Below are 18,582 nucleotides of genomic sequence, written 5' to 3'. Positions count from 1 at the left end.
CTCACTTGGAGGGGGTACTTTGCACTGTGTAAGATGCCTTTAAAGCGAAGAATGTGAAAGTGGGAAATGATTTGGTATGACAGGAAGTTGCTTCATATTGAAGTTGAGATATTTTGTGGTACCAATTGATGACCCACTTTCCAGCAGAAGCAATATTTGAAACTGATGCATTATCATAAACCCATATGAGATACTGCTGGCCATTACCTGTCATTTCTGTTTTTATGCACATTTTTCCTACATCTTTTCAGTTTTGTTTTGTAAAGCTACTTTGTACATACACTGTCCTGTTTATTTGCTGCCTCTCCTCCATGTTTGCTGCTGTGTTTTATTTTGTCAGTGTTTCGCTCCACTGTTGCATAGGCCTAGGCCCATGGCATGTGAAAACCCCTACTGGCACTTAGGATGAAATGAGGGATGTTGAATGTTATTTAATGAGAGTGATTGTAAGTTAAGTTTAGCCATACAGAAGTCTGCAGAGCGGTGTGTTGAATGAGCTTTTGTTCTTGCCTTTCTCATGCTTGTTTGCTGCACTGTCGTCCAATAGAAAAAGAGGAAAAAAACTGTTGGATGTAAATTATGTGATTTGGAAATGGTTGGACTACTGCTAGCTGCTTTTTATGTCAGAGATGGAATATGTATGTTGAATGTATAAAAAGGCTGTTTAAACTACAGTTCACACCTGATATGTTGGGTTTTTGTATGTTTGTTTTAAAGCCTGGAAGGTTGTCTGTCTGAAGGTTATCTATGGTTTTCTGTGTTCCTTTAGAAATAAAACCTAATGTTTCTACAACAAAACTCTCCTGTCTTAATTACTGCATTTAAACTGCCTTTGAAAGAAAGCTAAAAGCATCTAATAACAATATTGTTATATTCTGTTGTGCAGTTCTGTACTGATTTTCAAAAAAAAAAAAATAAATAAAGTAATGATGTCAGACAGTGGTTCCGTTAGTGTGGTGTTTAAGTCCCGATCACTGATCACGATAGCATTGTTTTACTGTGGCGTTAGTGCCCACTGTTATATTTCACTTAAATGTTTATAAATATGATTTCCTAAAATTTAATTTAAACAATCACCAATATATCTCCCAGCTTACAGTATCGCTATACATTGTGATAATCGTCACTTATTGCCAATGTAAGTTTTTGCCAATATCCCTACCATCAAGAGAAGGGGTGTCCAAGATTGGACTATATTAATAAAAGACAAAATATTAAAGAGCTGGTCTCCTTTTCTAAAAAATATTCATGAATTATTCTAAACATTGTATTCAAAATATTTAATTTTACCATATCAACTGTACAACGAAACTCACTGTGATTATGCTTCTTTACACTAAATGCTCTTCTGTAAATTTCTTTTCAGTCAGGAAAACTACTTGCTTCTTATATTAGCCTATAATAATGTATTCTTTAAAGTGATGCTGCAAGCCAAACAATATCTGTCAACCTGTTGTTTTTTTTTTTCAGCATTTGGCTCCAGGGCTGGACTTGGGACACTCCTACAGCTTTGGCTGAAATGCTCTATGCTCAAAAACACTTTAAATTTTATGGTGGCTGCTCCAAATGGGTAAATCAGTGTGTTTAAGCGTGTGACTGCTACATGCAGCCATTCACATGCTCAGCATATCATCGCATTACATTTCTTAAAACAGGCTTTTATCTGTGTATAGTAATTAAGTGCCCTTTTGGCAAAGCCAGTATTGACAGAGTCAGAGTAAACCATAAGTAGTGGTGTTGTCTCCAGGCTGGACTGTGGCCTAATTAAGGCAAGCCTCATGGTTGAGTTGGTTGTGTTTACATGATTTGGGATACCCAATAGGACTGACCCAGTGCTCAGCATTTAGAGAAGCCAGTGAGGCAGTGATTTAAAACTAGGAATGAATAAGAGAGACGAGTGTGGGGGCTGGGAGGCCTTTCTAACTGAAAATGGGGAAACCAAAAAAAGGGAAAAAAAACACCCCTCAGCCTCTTTTTCATTACAGACCACTGAACATGAAATAATCAGACAGTGGGATGGTTTATTTTAGGAGATGTTTTAACAGCACAAATTATGTTTAAGGTGAACTTTTGAGATCCATGTAAAGTCAGGGCTTACATTTAGGCCTGTCATGATAGCTTTTTTTATTTGGGCTATATTATTCCAGAAATAATTGTGATAAATGACAAGGGCGTGGGAGGGGGTTTAATAACAATAATAATAATAAACTTTATTTATATTGCACCTTTCAACAAAAAAATAATACAATAATACAATTTATATAATGAATAAATAACAATCTAATTAAAAGCTAATGTAAAAAGATATGCTTTTAGCTTTTTCTAATAAATAATAACAGACGTTGCTTGACGAATATTTATCGGTGTTCCAGATTTTTGTTGCATAAAACCAGAAAGCCGCTTCTCCACTCTTTTTGAGTTTCATACGGGGGATCTGGAGGAGTCTATAAGTTGATGATCTTAAGACACGATTTGGAACATATTCTATAATTCAAAACCCTTAAAATACCACATAAAATATTAGCTATACGCTGAATCCATTGTAACTAATCACTGTATGTACAGTGACTTAGACTTAACATTTGTGGAATAACAGTAAAACAAAGCAAATAAAGAAAGAAACCTGATCTTTTGTACCTTAGTCAATTCTTAGATACATCCATTTACAGATAAATCAATTTACAAACTAATCATGTTACATTATATGACATGTAACTGATGTAACTGAATTCTGAAATTATATGATCAGTGCAATGTTCGCTTTATATGCATATATAACATAAAACAAATAAACAAATGTATAAAAGCAAAATTTTATACCCTCTCCAGGAGCTGAGCATTAGGCAGGATCCATGATCTACGTTGGTAATGTTATGTTTCAGAGAGCTAATATAAATGTTAGCTAACAAAAACTTCCCAGTATGTAACTATAACAAGACGTTATATGCAAGCTGTTTTTATTTCAGTGTATTGGCAGCTTTGCTGGATTACTATTTATTATATACTATATAATATACTATATATACTATTATATACTATATATGTACCTGTTTCTGATATTGGGTGGAAGACAGTCCCCCATCCCACTGGTTTCTGTGTCAATGATAAACAATATTACTGTCACGTTAAAACCATTTTATATCACTGATTTATTGCCAAAAGTGAAGTTTAAATTCTAAAGAATATTTAAAGGTAGAACAAAAGAAACTTAGTGGGTAATCTTTTTAGTGCCAACAATTATTGAGTTCATATTCATATATTGTACAATAAATCAACAATACAAAGTATTTTTTGTTATTGGTCTACTTCTGCTTTATCTCAGGCATTTGTTAAGGTGTTCCATTTAATCAGAATTTCACTTCAGCATTTGATAGCGTGTGGACGTGTTGTGTGTTGGTCAAACAGGAAGTTTCATCCACTCAGTGTTAAGTAAGCACACTTCCTTGCTGGCCTCACAAACTACAATAGAAAATCCTCTGTTGTCCTATAAACAATCCTCATGCTGCTGTTTACCTCCAAAATATTTGACAACTCAGTAAGATCATGTGATGTTGTAAACCTGTAGACCTGATTTAAAGTTGTATAAAGTGATGCCAGCACCCTTGGCCAAATGATAGTTCTGTTTTGTTGTCCTTGATTGTAGTAAATATAATTTACTACAAATTGGGTCTTTTTGCATGCAACATTTGTTTAAATTTTAAAAACTTGTACACAAGTTTTCTATGTTGTTTAAGTCAGGGGATTGTGAGGGCCATTCCAGGCTTCCAAGCTACAGTTTGTCTCACTTCAAATGGTTTAGATGGAGGTTTTGAGGCATATTTTTATGATGTTTATTCTGTTGTAGAGGCCACCATCTTTTTTACTTCAGTTTTAAACAGGTGGTTTAACATTTGCAATGATAAGTTGTGGAATCCAACCACACAGTATTGCCAATACTGTCACATGGCAACATCACAACCCTAAACCAAAGTTTTATTCTGCTTTAATAAACAGATATAACTGCACTTGTTTGCAGAATTCAGCATCCTTTGAAAGTTCGATCAGATTTCAGAATTGGAAAAATGCATTTGACTATTCAAATTTAAATGCTAGATTTACTCAAATTAAGTGATCAGGTGTAAACAGGGCCTTCTAAATCTCATCCTGACCTCCATAGTTCCCCTGAACTTTCACTTTTTAATAATATTTTACATTCTAAAAGATACAAGCTATGAAAATTATTTGCCATTTTGGTATAGTCCCTTGGTCAAAAATGCCAAACCCTTATTTCAAGACTGTGTCTTATCTAAATCAAAAATGATAAATATGACCCTCCAGTAACTCCGGCTCTAGACTCTAGACTGTTCCAACAAACAGCACCTGGATCTGACCAGTTTAAACTAATGAATTCTCCCACATTCTCATATTGTAAATCTTTAATAAAAACACTGCTCTATGACTGCCTCTGTCTGATTAAACATGACACACTGGCAGACAGAACGCTGATTAAAATTCCTGCTATTATATTGCTGGTAGCAACTGTCTGCCAGATATAATTTTGGATAATAAAGGCTTTATTCTTGAGATAAAACGAGAGAAAGTGCAGCATGTTAATTTACAGAGCTGCTTCAAAATATTTTGGAGACCTTTCTTTTTAAGGTCATGTAAACTTGAGTATATAACTGTTTGACCATAGTCAGTTTATGAATGAAACTAAATTGTATTACAAAAATACACTGATAGAAAAAAATATTTCCTTGTAACAATAGAGAATATCCCGTTTTAAGGGTACATTAATTACAAAGTCAAAAAACCTGGTCAGAAAAGACTTATAAAACATTTGCATGATTTTTTATGCCATACTTTACAGAATAAATCAGTTTTTCTTAATTTTGATTTATACAATGTAATTTAAATATTGCTAAATGTTGTATTCAAGACAGCTACAGCCAAGTCTGAGTTCAGACCAAGATTTTTAGCTGTCAAGTCTAAGTCAAGACCGGGAGTGGATAAGACTGAGACAAGACAGAGGCCAGATTAAGATATTTTTTTATTATATAAAAATAAAAACAAGATGTAAAAATGTATTAAACATTCTTGTACATTCTTTATGATGCACTATAAAGGATGTGTTTACACTGCTATACCTTGTGGCTCAAATGCGTCTCACGCCACCTCCTAAAGTGGATTGAACAATCAGATTTGCATCTTATAAATGTGTTTTGAGTGCGTTTACACTTTGTTGCATTTTAAATACTTTATGTGTGAATTTGACCTGCCAAACATATTAATAATAAATGCTTTCACACGGATGTGTGAAAACATTCCAATAAAAGCTTGTTCTGTTTAAGGAAAAATCATTTTAAATCAGTAAATAGAACATACTTTTGGTCTGAATCTGATACAATACCACTGGGATGTGACACAACAGGAAATTTGCTGCACACTCCCAAAAAAAAAAATTGCGACGCAATCACGTCAACATGGACAAGAACCTCAAGGAATCTTCTGGAATCCATGCCAAATGGAGGCTCTACCCATTATTAGTATTATGTTCTAATAAAGACTAAGAACTTTGGTAGTTGTATATTAGTTGTATAATAATCCTGCTAAAAAATATATAAAACAACAGAAACATTAAAGGCTGCCCTGCCTTAACTCTTAATAAAAATTGACTGAATTGTTCTGTATTTTGCTTACAATAATCTACTGCCCTCATTTATTATGTCAAGAGGCTTTAATTGTCATTACATCTGAGTACAGGTACGCAGTGTAGTGAAATGATGTTCCTCCAGAACCACGGTGCAACATAGAACAGCAAACAATAGACAACATAAAGTGCAAGAGTGACGATAGTGCAACATAAAACTACATATAACACTACAACAAATACAATAAATACAAAAGACAAGACACGACAGTGCAGTACCGGTACGGTATAATATAATATGTACCATATATGTCCAAATATTTGTGGGCACCCCTTTAAAACTACTAGATGTATCAATACCAAATGCTTCCATAGGGATGTGTGATTACATTCCAATAAAACTTGCTTTGTCAGGTCCAGTTTTGTAATAAGCATAGTCATTTCCACTCTACCAAACACTTCTAAATCCCTGTTTCAACCTCTGCCTAATTTGAGCAGCTGTGCTTCACTGCAGCAAAAAGACCAATGTCCCTCCAGTGGGAGATCTAATCCCACATCAGTGACCCAGCGCCTGTGCTTGCATGTGCTGCATGTGCAAACAGTTCAGATGCCGAGTAAAATATGACAACTGACCTGAACTGCACGCGAAACACTCCAGTTGTGGCATATAATAATATATGACAATCAGCCTGTGCGGACCACCAAGTTGCCAAGTATAATGCTAAAATCAGCCTAGGCCAAAGGGGCTAACACCCTGGTTATAGAGTATTATACAACAATTGGCCGGAGTGGCGTGTGTCAACACCACAATTGTTGAGTACAATACAATAATCAGCCCTAGCTGCATGTGTCAACACTCCAGTTGTTGAGTATAATACGACAATCAGCCCTAACTGCATGTGTCAACACTATGGTGTCACTTCAATGGCAAAATTCAGGGTTGCAAAAATACCAGGTGAAAGATGAACATGCATGTTTTAATAATTTATGTTTGTAGATGTATTTCTCGCCAGCGCAAATGTGAAACGAGCAAGAAAAAAGGAATCGTGTGCACGTTAAACAAAATATCTCTCCCAAGCTTCATTTTTCTCCTCTCAGGTGTTTTCTTTCCTCTCGAATTCACTGTTGTCCCCAGGCGCTATGCGAATTGCCTGCAGCGGCTCTTTTTGCTCAAGTGAGTTTTGTGAGTTTTTTTGCGCTCTGGGTGTCAGTGTCACCTCCCATAGCGAAGGCTATTGGCTGATATCTCCAGTGGCGGAGAAAGAAGGACAGTAGGGGAGTTAGCTAGCTATGCTAAAATCCAAACCCGCTCTCCGGCGCTATTTGCCCGAGTTTAGCACCATGGAATGAGCCTCCGGAGAGCGTGTCGCTCCAGGCACTGAACCCGAGCAAACAGCGCTGGAAAGCACATTTGCACTTATGAGAAGTTAATTTACACGCACATAATGTTAAAACACAAAGGTATTATTTTTCACCTGGTATTTTTGTGCCCCCGACTTTTAACATTGATGTGACGCCATACAACACGCCAGTTGTTGAGTATAATATGACAATCGACCCTAATCCAGCGAACACGTTCATATTTTTTTGGGACAGCTGAAATTGATGACTCAGTTTTACAAATAATGAATGTGAATGTAAGCGTTGTTCATTTTCACACCCTGGACGCTAAAGCTCACGTTTATGGCATAGCGCATGTCATAATCACCGTCAATATATCTAAAAATGACAGCAAATCGCTAGAAAGAGAGAATGAATGAGTCCAAAAGGAATGCATTAACATTACCGCTTCTGTTAGCTGACTGTAGAGCTTAGATTCTCTGCCCGAACCCGACCAGACCAAGTAGTCCAAGATGTAGGCATCTGTTTTTTAATTATATTTTTATTTTATATATAGCTCTGGTGTGATAATGACAATGTTGCAAAGTAACCAATTATTATTGTTAACGAAAAGAACGAAATAACGAAAACTGAAAGTGATACAACATTTTTGTTAACTGAATCTAATAAAAACGGTAAATAAAAGAAAAAACTTAACTGGAACTGTATTGTGTGTTAAAAACTAACTAAAACGAACTGAAATTACTGATTACTGATGAGAATACTCTCATTTTCGTGTTTAATTTATTTATAAGAGGGGAGTCAGATTCGGCACAACAGTGGCAGAGCACCTCGCGGTCCTTGGCGTTAGTTTTTGCTAGCTTGCGCTAGTCGCAAAATACGACAGAAAACACTGAGGTTCGGGTTGGGTCGGGCTCGGACAGGGTCGGGTCGGAGTTTTTGGGCCCTATCTAACCTCTAGCTGACTGGTAGTATGAGCTGATGCTAAAATTTACAGTCAGAACCTGATTAAAAGACTTGTAACTGGAGTCTAAAAGGTTTAAAAATATAAGTCTGCGGTACTGAAACATTTGATATTGTTCTGTGTTGGAGAAATAAGTAGAAATTTCAATATAAAAATTATCAAACATTAATAAACTCAATTGCTCCATATAAACGCATTAATTTTAGACTCTCTTGGGAGCGCCCCCTAGTGGTCGACCAAACCCAGAGGAGATTGTTAAGTGAGTATTCTCCCTCTATTAGAGATTCTCTGGCCAAGCATGGCTAGCGCTAGCGGTAATTTGAGCGTTTAAATCCGTTTTTGAGCACTACAGGCAGACTGCGTTCAGCTGGATTGAAAACACGCGTCCGGAAGTCAGCCAGGTGTGCGTCGAATTAAAAACATTGAGAAGTATCGAAGCAGGCGGGCTTGTGGAACACGTTTTTACTACTGATGGACCCAAGAAAACGACTTTAGTATTAGTGCAACAACAATAACCACACTCTTCATTCACTCGACGAGGCTGAAGTTGGTTTGATATTCGCAGCTCCAGATTCGTTTGGCTCGATATTCGCAGCCTCGTATTCCCCGGCTGAAGTTGGTTTGATATTCGCAGCTGCCGCTTCACTGAACCACCGTGAACTAAAGGGAGCGTTCACAAACACCCGCTGTTTATATTAAACACCTCACAGATCAACACTGAAGGAGATAGAATGAAGAAAAGCAGTACATCTGTTTATTAACAATGTAAATATACAATATATTATTAAATATAATTTTGTATATTGTAAAATATTTATTTTAATTACTGAATTTATAATTATATATTACAATAAATAATTAAATATATATTTAATAAAATTATATTTTAAAAGCCATTGCGCTCAAAAAATATGAGGCAGATGTTCAAGTGTGATTTTGAAGAACTTTTTCATGTTGGGCCAGAACAAATACACATGATCTGAAGAGTACTAGTCTTCTACTTTAAGAAAAACCTGGAATTAGCCTGGCCCGAGCTGATTTTATACTTTAAAATGAACTGGCAAACTTTGAAAGACTTTTTCATCTTGGGCCAGAACACATACACATCAGATGAAGAGAACTACTCTCCCACTTTGAGGAAAACCTGGAATTAGCCTGGCCCGAGCTGATTTTATACTTTAAAATGAACTGGCAACATAGCATACCAATCCATAATGCACAATTTTTTTATGTAAAGCTGATGTTCTAGTGTGATTTTGAAGGACTTTTTCATCTTGGGCCAGGCCAAATACACATGATCTGAAGAGTAGTAGTCTTCTACTTTAAGAAAAAGCTGGAAATAGCCTGGCCCAAGCTGATTTTATACTTTAAAATGAACTGGCAACATGGAATACCGATCCATAAAGCACAATTTTTTTATGTAAAGCTGATGTTCTAGTGTGATTTTGAAGGACTTTTTCATCTTGGGCCAGACCAAATACACATGATCTGAAGAGTACTAGTCTTCTACTTTAAGAAAAAGCTGGAAATAGCCTGGCCCAAGCTGATTTTATACTTTAAAATGAACTGGCAACATGGAATACCGATCCATAAAGCACAATTTTTTTATGTAAAGCTGATGTTCTAGTGTGATTTTGAAGGACTTTTTCATCTTGGGCCAGACCAAATACACATGATCTGAAGAGTACTAGTCTTCTACTTTAAGAAAAAGCTGGAAATAGCCTGGCGCAAGCTGATTTTATACTTTAAAATGAACTGGCAACATAGCATACCAATCCATAATGCACAATTTTTTTTTATGTAAAGCTGATGTTCTAGTGTGATTTTGAAGGACTTTTTCATCTTGGGCCAGACCAAATACACATGATCTGAAGAGTACTAGTCTTCTACTTTAAGAAAAACCTGGAAATAGCCTGGCCCAAGCTGATTTTATACTTTAAAATTAACTGGCAACATGGCATACCGATCCATAAGGCAGAAAAAAGTTTAATTTAAAGCTGATGTTCTAGTGTGATTTTGAAGGACTTTTTAATCTTGGGCCAGAACAAATACACATGATCTGAAGAGAACTAGTCTTCTACTTTAAGGAAAACCTGGAATTAGCCTGGCCCGAGCTGATTTTATACTTTAAAATTAACTGGCAACATAGCATACCGATCCATAATGCACAATTTTTTTTATGTAAAGCTGATGTTCCAGTGTGATTTTGAAGGACTTTTTCATATTGGGCCAGACCAAATACACATGATCTAAAGAGTACTAGTCTTCTACTTTAGGGAAAGCCTGGAATTAGCCTGGCCCAAGCTGATTTTATACTTTAAAATTAACTGGCAACATGGCATACCGATCCATAAGGCACAAAAAAGTTTAATTTAAAGCTGATGTTCTAGTGTGATTTTGAAGGACTTTTTAATCTTGGGCCAGACCAAATACACATGATCTGAAGAGTACTAGTCTTCTACTTTAAGTAAAACCTGGAATTAGCCTGGCCCAAGCTGATTTTATATTTTAAAATGAACTGGCAACATGTAATAACGATCCATAATGCACAAAGAAATTGAATATAAAGCTGATGTTCTAGTGTGATTTTGAAGGACTTTTTAATCTTGGGCCAGAACAAATACACATGATCTGAAGAGTACTAGTCTTCTACTTTAAGGAAAACCTGGAATTAGCCTGGCCCAAGCTGATTTTATACTTTAAAATGAACTGGCAACATAGCATACCGATCCATAAGGCACAATTTTTTTTATGTAAAGCTGATGTTCCAGTGTGATTTTGAAGGACTTTTTCATATTGGGCCAGACCAAATACACATGATCTAAAGAGTACTAGTCTTCTACTTTAGGGAAAGCCTGGAATTAGCCTGGCCCAAGCTGATTTTATACTTTAAAATTAACTGGCAACATGGCATACCGATCCATAAGGCACAAAAAAGTTTAATTTAAAGCTGATGTTCTAGTGTGATTTTGAAGGACTTTTTAATCTTGGGCCAGACCAAATACACATGATCTGAAGAGTACTAGTCTTCTACTTTAAGTAAAACCTGGAATTAGCCTGGCCCAAGCTGATTTTATATTTTAAAATGAACTGGCAACATGTAATAACGATCCATAATGCACAAAGAAATTGAATATAAAGCTGATGTTCTAGTGTGATTTTGAAGGACTTTTTAATCTTGGGCCAGAACAAATACACATGATCTGAAGAGAACTAGTCTTCTACTTTAAGGAACACCTGGAAATAGCCTGGCCCGAGCTGATTTTATACTTTAAAATGAACTGGCAATATGGAATACCGATCCATAATGCACAATTTTTCTTTATGTAAAGCTGATGTTTCAGTGTGATTTTGAAGGGCTTTTTCTTCTTGGGCCAGACCAAATACACATGATCTGAAGAGTACTAGTCTTCTACTTTAAGAAAAACCTGGAATTAGCATGGCCCAAGCTGATTTTATACTTTAAAATGAACTGGCAACATGGCCTACCGATCCATAATGCACAAAAAAATTGAATATAAAGCTAATGTTCTAGTGTGATTTTGAAGGAATTTTCATATTGGGCCAGACCAAATACACATTATCTAAAGAGTACTAGTCTTCTACTTTAGGGAAAGCCTGGAAATAGCCTGGCCCAAGCTGATTTTATACTTTAAAATTAACTGGCAACATGGCATACCGATCCATAAGGCAGAAAAAAAGTTTAATTTAAAGCTGAAGTTCTAGTGTGATTTTGAAGGACTTTTTAATCTTGGGCCAGAACAAATACACATGATCTGAAGAGAACTAGTCTTCTACTTTAAGGAAAACCTGGAATTAGCCTGGCCCGAGCTGATTTTATACTTTAAAATTAACTGGCAACATAGCATACCGATCCATAATGCACAATTTTTTTTATGTAAAGCTGATGTTCCAGTGTGATTTTGAAGGACTTTTTCATATTGGGCCAGACCAAATACACATGATCTAAAGAGTACTAGTCTTCTACTTTAGGGAAAGCCTGGAATTAGCCTGGCCCAAGCTGATTTTATAATTTAAAATTAACTGGCAACATGGCATACCGATCCATAAGGCACAAAAAAGTTTAATTTAAAGCTGATGTTCTAGTGTGATTTTGAAGGACTTTTTAATCTTGGGCCAGACCAAATACACATGATCTGAAGAGTACTAGTCTTCTACTTTAAGTAAAACCTGGAATTAGCCTGGCCCAAGCTGATTTTATATTTTAAAATGAACTGGCAACATGTAATAACGATCCATAATGCACAAAGAAATTGAATATAAAGCTGATGTTCTAGTGTGATTTTGAAGGACTTTTTAATCTTGGGCCAGAACAAATACACATGATCTGAAGAGAACTAGTCTTCTACTTTAAGGAACACCTGGAAATAGCCTGGCCCGAGCTGATTTTATACTTTAAAATGAACTGGCAATATGGAATACCGATCCATAATGCACAATTTTTCTTTATGTAAAGCTGATGTTTCAGTGTGATTTTGAAGGGCTTTTTCTTCTTGGGCCAGACCAAATACACATGATCTGAAGAGTACTAGTCTTCTACTTTAAGAAAAACCTGGAATTAGCATGGCCCAAGCTGATTTTATACTTTAAAATGAACTGGCAACATGGCCTACCGATCCATAATGCACAAAAAAATTGAATATAAAGCTAATGTTCTAGTGTGATTTTGAAGGAATTTTCATATTGGGCCAGACCAAATACACATTATCTAAAGAGTACTAGTCTTCTACTTTAGGGAAAGCCTGGAAATAGCCTGGCCCAAGCTGATTTTATACTTTAAAATTAACTGGCAACATGGCATACCGATCCATAAGGCAGAAAAAAGTTTAATTTAAAGCTGATGTTCTAGTGTGATTTTGAAGGACTTTTTAATCTTGGGCCAGACCAAATACACATGATCTGAAGAGTACTAGTCTTCTACTTTAAGAAAAACCTGGAATTAGCCTGGCCCAAGCTGATTTTATACTTTAAAATGAACTGGCAACATGGAATACCGATCTATAAAGCACAATTTTTTTATGTAAAGCTGATGTTCCAGTGTGATTTTGAAGGACTTTTTCATCTTGGGCCAGAACAAATACACATGATCTGAAGAGTACTAGTCTTCTTCTTTAAGGAAAACCTGGAATTAGCCTGGCCCGAGCTGATTTTATACTTTAAAATGAACTGGCAACATGGCCTACCGATCCATAATGCACAAAAAAATTGAATATAAAGCTGATGTTCTAGTGTGATTTTGAAGGACTTTTTCATATTGGGCCAGACCAAATACACATGATCTAAAGAGTACTAGTCTTCTACTTTAGGGAAAGCCTGGAATTAGCCTGGCCCAAGCTGATTTTATACTTTAAAATTAACTGGCAACATGGCATACCGATCCATAAGGCACAAAAAAGTTTAATTTAAAGCTGATGTTCTAGTGTGATTTTGAAGGACTTTTTAATCTTGGGCCAGACCAAATACACATGATCTGAAGAGTACTAGTCTTCTACTTTAAGTAAAACCTGGAATTAGCCTGGCCCAAGCTGATTTTATACTTTAAAATGAACTGGCAATATGGAATACCGATCCATAATGCACAATTTTTCTTTATGTAAAGCTGATGTTCCAGTGTGATTTTTAAGGACTTTTTCATCTTGGGCCAGACCAAATAGACATGATCTAAAGAGTACTAGTCTTCTACTTTAAGAGAAACCTGGAATTAGCCTGTACCAAGCTGATTTTATACTTTAAAATTAACTGGCAACATGGAATACCGATCTATAATGCACAATTGTTTTTATGTAAAGCTGATGTTCTAGTGTGATTTTGAAGGACTTTTTAATCTTGGGCCAGACCTAATACACATGATCTGAAGAGTACTAGTCTTCTTCTTTAAGAAAAACCTGGAATTAGCCTGGCCCGAGCTGATTTTATACTTTAAAATGAACTGGCAAGCTAGCATACCAATCCATAATGCACAATTTTTTTTTATGTAAAGCTTATGTTCTAGTGTGATTTTGAAGGACTTTTTAATCTTGGGCCAGACCAAATACACATGATCTGAAGAGTACTAGTCTTCTTCTTTAAGAAAAACCTGGAATTAGCCTGGCCCGAGCTGATTTTATACTTTAAAATGAACTGGCAACATAGCATACCGATCCATAATGCACAATTTCTTTTATGTAAAGCTGATGTTCCAGTGTGATTTTGAAGGACTTTTTCATATTGGGCCAGACCAAATACACATGATCTAAAGAGTACTAGCCTTCTACTTTAAGGAAAACCTGGAATTAGCCTGGCCCAAGCTGATTTTATACTTTAAAATGAACTGGCAACATGGCCTACCGATCCATAATGCACAAAAAAAGTACTAGCCTTCTACTTTAAGGAAAACCTGGAATTAGCCTGGCCCAAGCTGATTTTATACTTTAAAATGAACTGGCTACATGGTATAACGAGCCATAATGCACAATTTTTTTTTTATGTAAAGCTGATGTTCTAGTGTGATTTTGAAGGACTTTTTCCATCTTGGGCCAGACCAAATAGACATGATCTAAAGAGTACTAGTCTTCTACTGTAAGAGAAACCTGGAATTAGCCTGTACCAAGCTGATTTTATACTTTAAACTTAACTGGCAACATGGAATACCGATACCCATTTTAAAGTATAAAATCAGCTTGGGCCAGGCTATTTCCAGGTTTTCCTTAAAGTAGAAGACTACTACTCTTCAGATCATGTGTATTTGGCCTGGCCCAAGATGAAAAAGTCCTTAAAAATCACACTGGAACATCAGCTTTACATAAAAAATTGTGCATTATGGATCGGTATTCCATGTTGCCAGTTCATTTTAAAGTATAAAATCAGCTTGGGCCAGGCTATTTCCAGGTTTTCCTTAAAGAAGAAGACTAGTACTCTTCAGATCATGTGTATTTGGTCTGGCCCAAGATTAAAAAGTCCTTCAAAATCACACTAGAACATCAGCTTTATATTCAATTTTTTTGTGCATTATGGATCGGTAGGCCATGTTGCCAGTTCATTTTAAAGTACAAAATCAGCTTGGGCCAGGCTAATTCCAGGCTTTCCTTAAAGTAGAAGACTAGTACTCTTCAGATCATGTGTATTTGGTCTGGCCCAAGATTAAAAAGTCCTTCAAAATCACACTAGAACATCAGCTTTACATAAAAAAAATTGTGCATTATGGATCGGTATGCTATGTTGCCAGTTCATTTTAAAGTATAAAATCAGCTTGGGCCAGGCTAATTCCAGGTTTTCCTTAAAGTAGAAGACTAGTTCTCTTTAGATCATGTGTATTTGTTCTGGCCCAAGATTAAAAAGTCCTTCAAAATCACACTAGAACATCAGCTTTAAATTAAACTTTTTTGTGCCTTATGGATCGGTATGCCATGTTGCCAGTTAATTTTAAAGTATAAAATCAGCTCGGGCCAGGCTAATTCCAGGTTTTTCTTAAAGTAGAAGACTAGTTCTCTTCAGATCATGTGTATTTGTTCTGGCCCAAGATTAAAAAGTCCTTCAAAATCACACTAGAACATCAGCTTTACATAAAAAAAATTGTGCATTATGGATTGGTATGCTATGTTGCCAGTTCATTTTAAAGTATAAAATCAGCTTGAGCCAGGCTAATTCCAGGTTTTCCTTAAAGTAGAAGACTAGTACTCTTCAGATCATGTGTATTTGTTCTGGCCCAAGATTAAAAAGTCCTTCAAAATCACACTAGAACATCAGCTTTAAATTAAACTTTTTTGTGCCTTATGGATCGGTATGCCATGTTGCCAGTTAATTTTAAAGTATAAAATCAGCTCGGGCCAGGCTAATTCCAGGTTTTTCTTAAAGTAGAAGACTAGTTCTCTTCAGATCATGTGTATTTGTTCTGGCCCAAGATTAAAAAGTCCTTCAAAATCACACTAGAACATCAGCTTTACATAAAAACAATTGTGCATTATGGATCGGTAGGCCATGTTGCCAGTTAATTTTAAAGTATAAAATCAGTTCGGGCCAGGCTAATTCCAGGTTTTCCTTAAAGTAGAAGACTAGTACTCTTTAGATCATGTGTATTTGGTCTGGCCCAAGATTAAAAAGTCCTTCAAAATCACACTAGAACATCAGCTTTATATTCAATTTTTTTGTGCATTATGGATCGGTAGGCCATGTTGCCAGTTAATTTTAAAGTATAAAATCAGCTTGGGCCAGGCTAATTCCAGGCTTTCCCTAAAGTAGAAGGCTAGTACTCTTTAGATCATGTGTATTTGGTCTGGCCCAATATGAAAAAGTCCTTCAAAATCACACTAGAACATCAGCTTTACATAAAAACAATTGTGCATTATGGATCGGTATTCCATGTTGCCAGTTCATTTTAAAAGTATAAAATCAGCTTGGGCCAGGCTAATTCCAGGTTTCTCTTAAAGTAGAAGACTAGTTCTCTTCAGATCATGTGTATTTGTTCTGGCCCAAGATTAAAAAGTCCTTCAAAATCACACTAGAACATCAGCTTTATATTCAATTTTTTGTGCATTATGGATCGGTAGGCCATGTTGCCAGTTAATTTTAAAGTATAAAATCAGCTCGGGCCAGGCTAATTCCAGGTTTTCCTTAAAGTAGAAGACTAGTACTCTTTAGATCATGTGTATTTGGTCTGGCCCAAGATTAAAAAGTCCTTCAAAATCACACTAGAACATCAGCTTTATATTCAATTTTTTTGTGCATTATGGATCGGTAGGCCATGTTGCCAGTTAATTTTAAAGTATAAAATCAGCTTGGGCCAGGCTAATTCCAGGCTTTCCCTAAAGTAGAAGGCTAGTACTCTTTAGATCATGTGTATTTGGTCTGGCCCAATATGAAAAAGTCCTTCAAAATCACACTAGAACATCAGCTTTACATAAAAACAATTGTGCATTATGGATCGGTATTCCATGTTGCCAGTTCATTTTAAAGTATAAAATCAGCTTGGGCCAGGCTATTTCCAGGTTTTCCTTAAAGTAGAAGACTAGTACTCTTCAGATCATGTGTATTTGGTCTGGCCCATGATTAAAAAGTCCTTCAAAATCACACTAGAACATCAGCTTTATATTCATTTTTTTGTGCATTATGGATCGGTAGGCCATGTTGCCAGTTAATTTTAAAGTATAAAATCAGCTTGGGCCAGGCTAATTCCAGGTTTTCCCTAAAGTAGAAGGCTAGTACTCTTTAGATCATGTGTATTTGTTCTGGCCCAATATGAAAAAGTCCTTCAAAATCACACTGGAACATCAGCTTTACATAAAAAAAATTGTGCATTATGGATCGGTATGCTATGTTGCCAGTTCATTTTAAAGTATAAAATCAGCTCGGGCCAGGCTAATTCCAGGTTTTCCTTAAAGTAGAAGACTAGTACTTTTCAGATCATGTGTATTTGTTCTTGCCCAAGATTAAAAAGTCCTTTAAAATCACACTAGAACATCAGCTTTAAATTAAACTTTTTTGTGCCTTATGGATCGGTATGCCATGTTGCCAGTTCATTTTAAAGTATAAAATCAGCTTGGGCCAGGCTAATTCCAGGTTTTCCTTAAAGTAGAAGACTAGTACTCTTCAGATCATGTGTATTTGGTCTGGCCCAAGATGAAAAAGTCCTTCAAAATCACACTAGAACATCAGCTTTACATAAAATAAATTGTGCATTATGGATTGGTATGCTATGTTGCCAGTTCATTTTAAAGTATAAAATCAGCTTGGGCCAGGCTAATTCCAGGTTTTTCTTAAAGTAGAAGACTAGTACTCTTCAGATCATGTGTATTTGGTCTGGCCCAAGATGAAAAAGTCCTTCAAAATCACACTGGAACATCAGCTTTACATAAAAAAATTGTGCATTATGGATTGGTATGCTATGTTGCCAGTTCATTTTAAAGTATAAAATCAGCTCGGGCCAGGCTAATTCCAGGTTTTCCTCAAAGTGGGAGAGTAGTTCTCTTCATCTGATGTGTATGTGTTCTGGCCCAAGATGAAAAAGTCTTTCAAAGTTTGCCAGTTCATTTTAAAGTATAAAATCAGCTCGGGCCAGGCTAATTCCAGGTTTTTCTTAAAGTAGAAGACTAGTACTCTTCAGATCATGTGTATTTGTTCTGGCCCAACATGAAAAAGTTCTTCAAAATCACACTTGAACATCTGCCTCATATTATTTGAGCGCAATGGCTTTTAAAATATAATTTTATTAAATATATATTTAATTATTTATTGTAATATATAATTATAAATTCAGTAATTAAAATAAATATTTTACAATATACAAAATTATATTTAATAATATATTGTATATTTACATTGTTAATAAACAGATGTACTGCTTTTCTTCATTCTATCTCCTTCAGTGTTGATCTGTGAGGTGTTTAATATAAACAGCGGGTGTTTGTGAACGCTCCCTTTAGTTCACGGTGCTTCAGTGAAGCGGCAGCTGCGAATATCAAACCAACTTCAGCCGGGGAATACGAGGCTGCGAATATCGAGCCAAACGAATCTGGAGCTGCGAATATCAAACCAACTTCAGCCTCGTATTCACTCGAAAGTAGCTCACAGTTTTTTAAATGGACCTGCTGCCGCTGTTTCCCCAACAACACGTAGACGAGAAGACTACATTGTGGGGGACCTTAAGCCTGAA

The sequence above is a fragment of the Astyanax mexicanus genome, chromosome 15 (genome assembly GCF_023375975.1).
Source record: "Astyanax mexicanus isolate ESR-SI-001 chromosome 15, AstMex3_surface, whole genome shotgun sequence".
NCBI lineage: Eukaryota > Metazoa > Chordata > Actinopteri > Characiformes > Acestrorhamphidae > Astyanax > Astyanax mexicanus.
The sequence above is the reverse complement of the archived record's forward strand: the minus strand, read 5'-3'. Positions refer to the sequence as shown.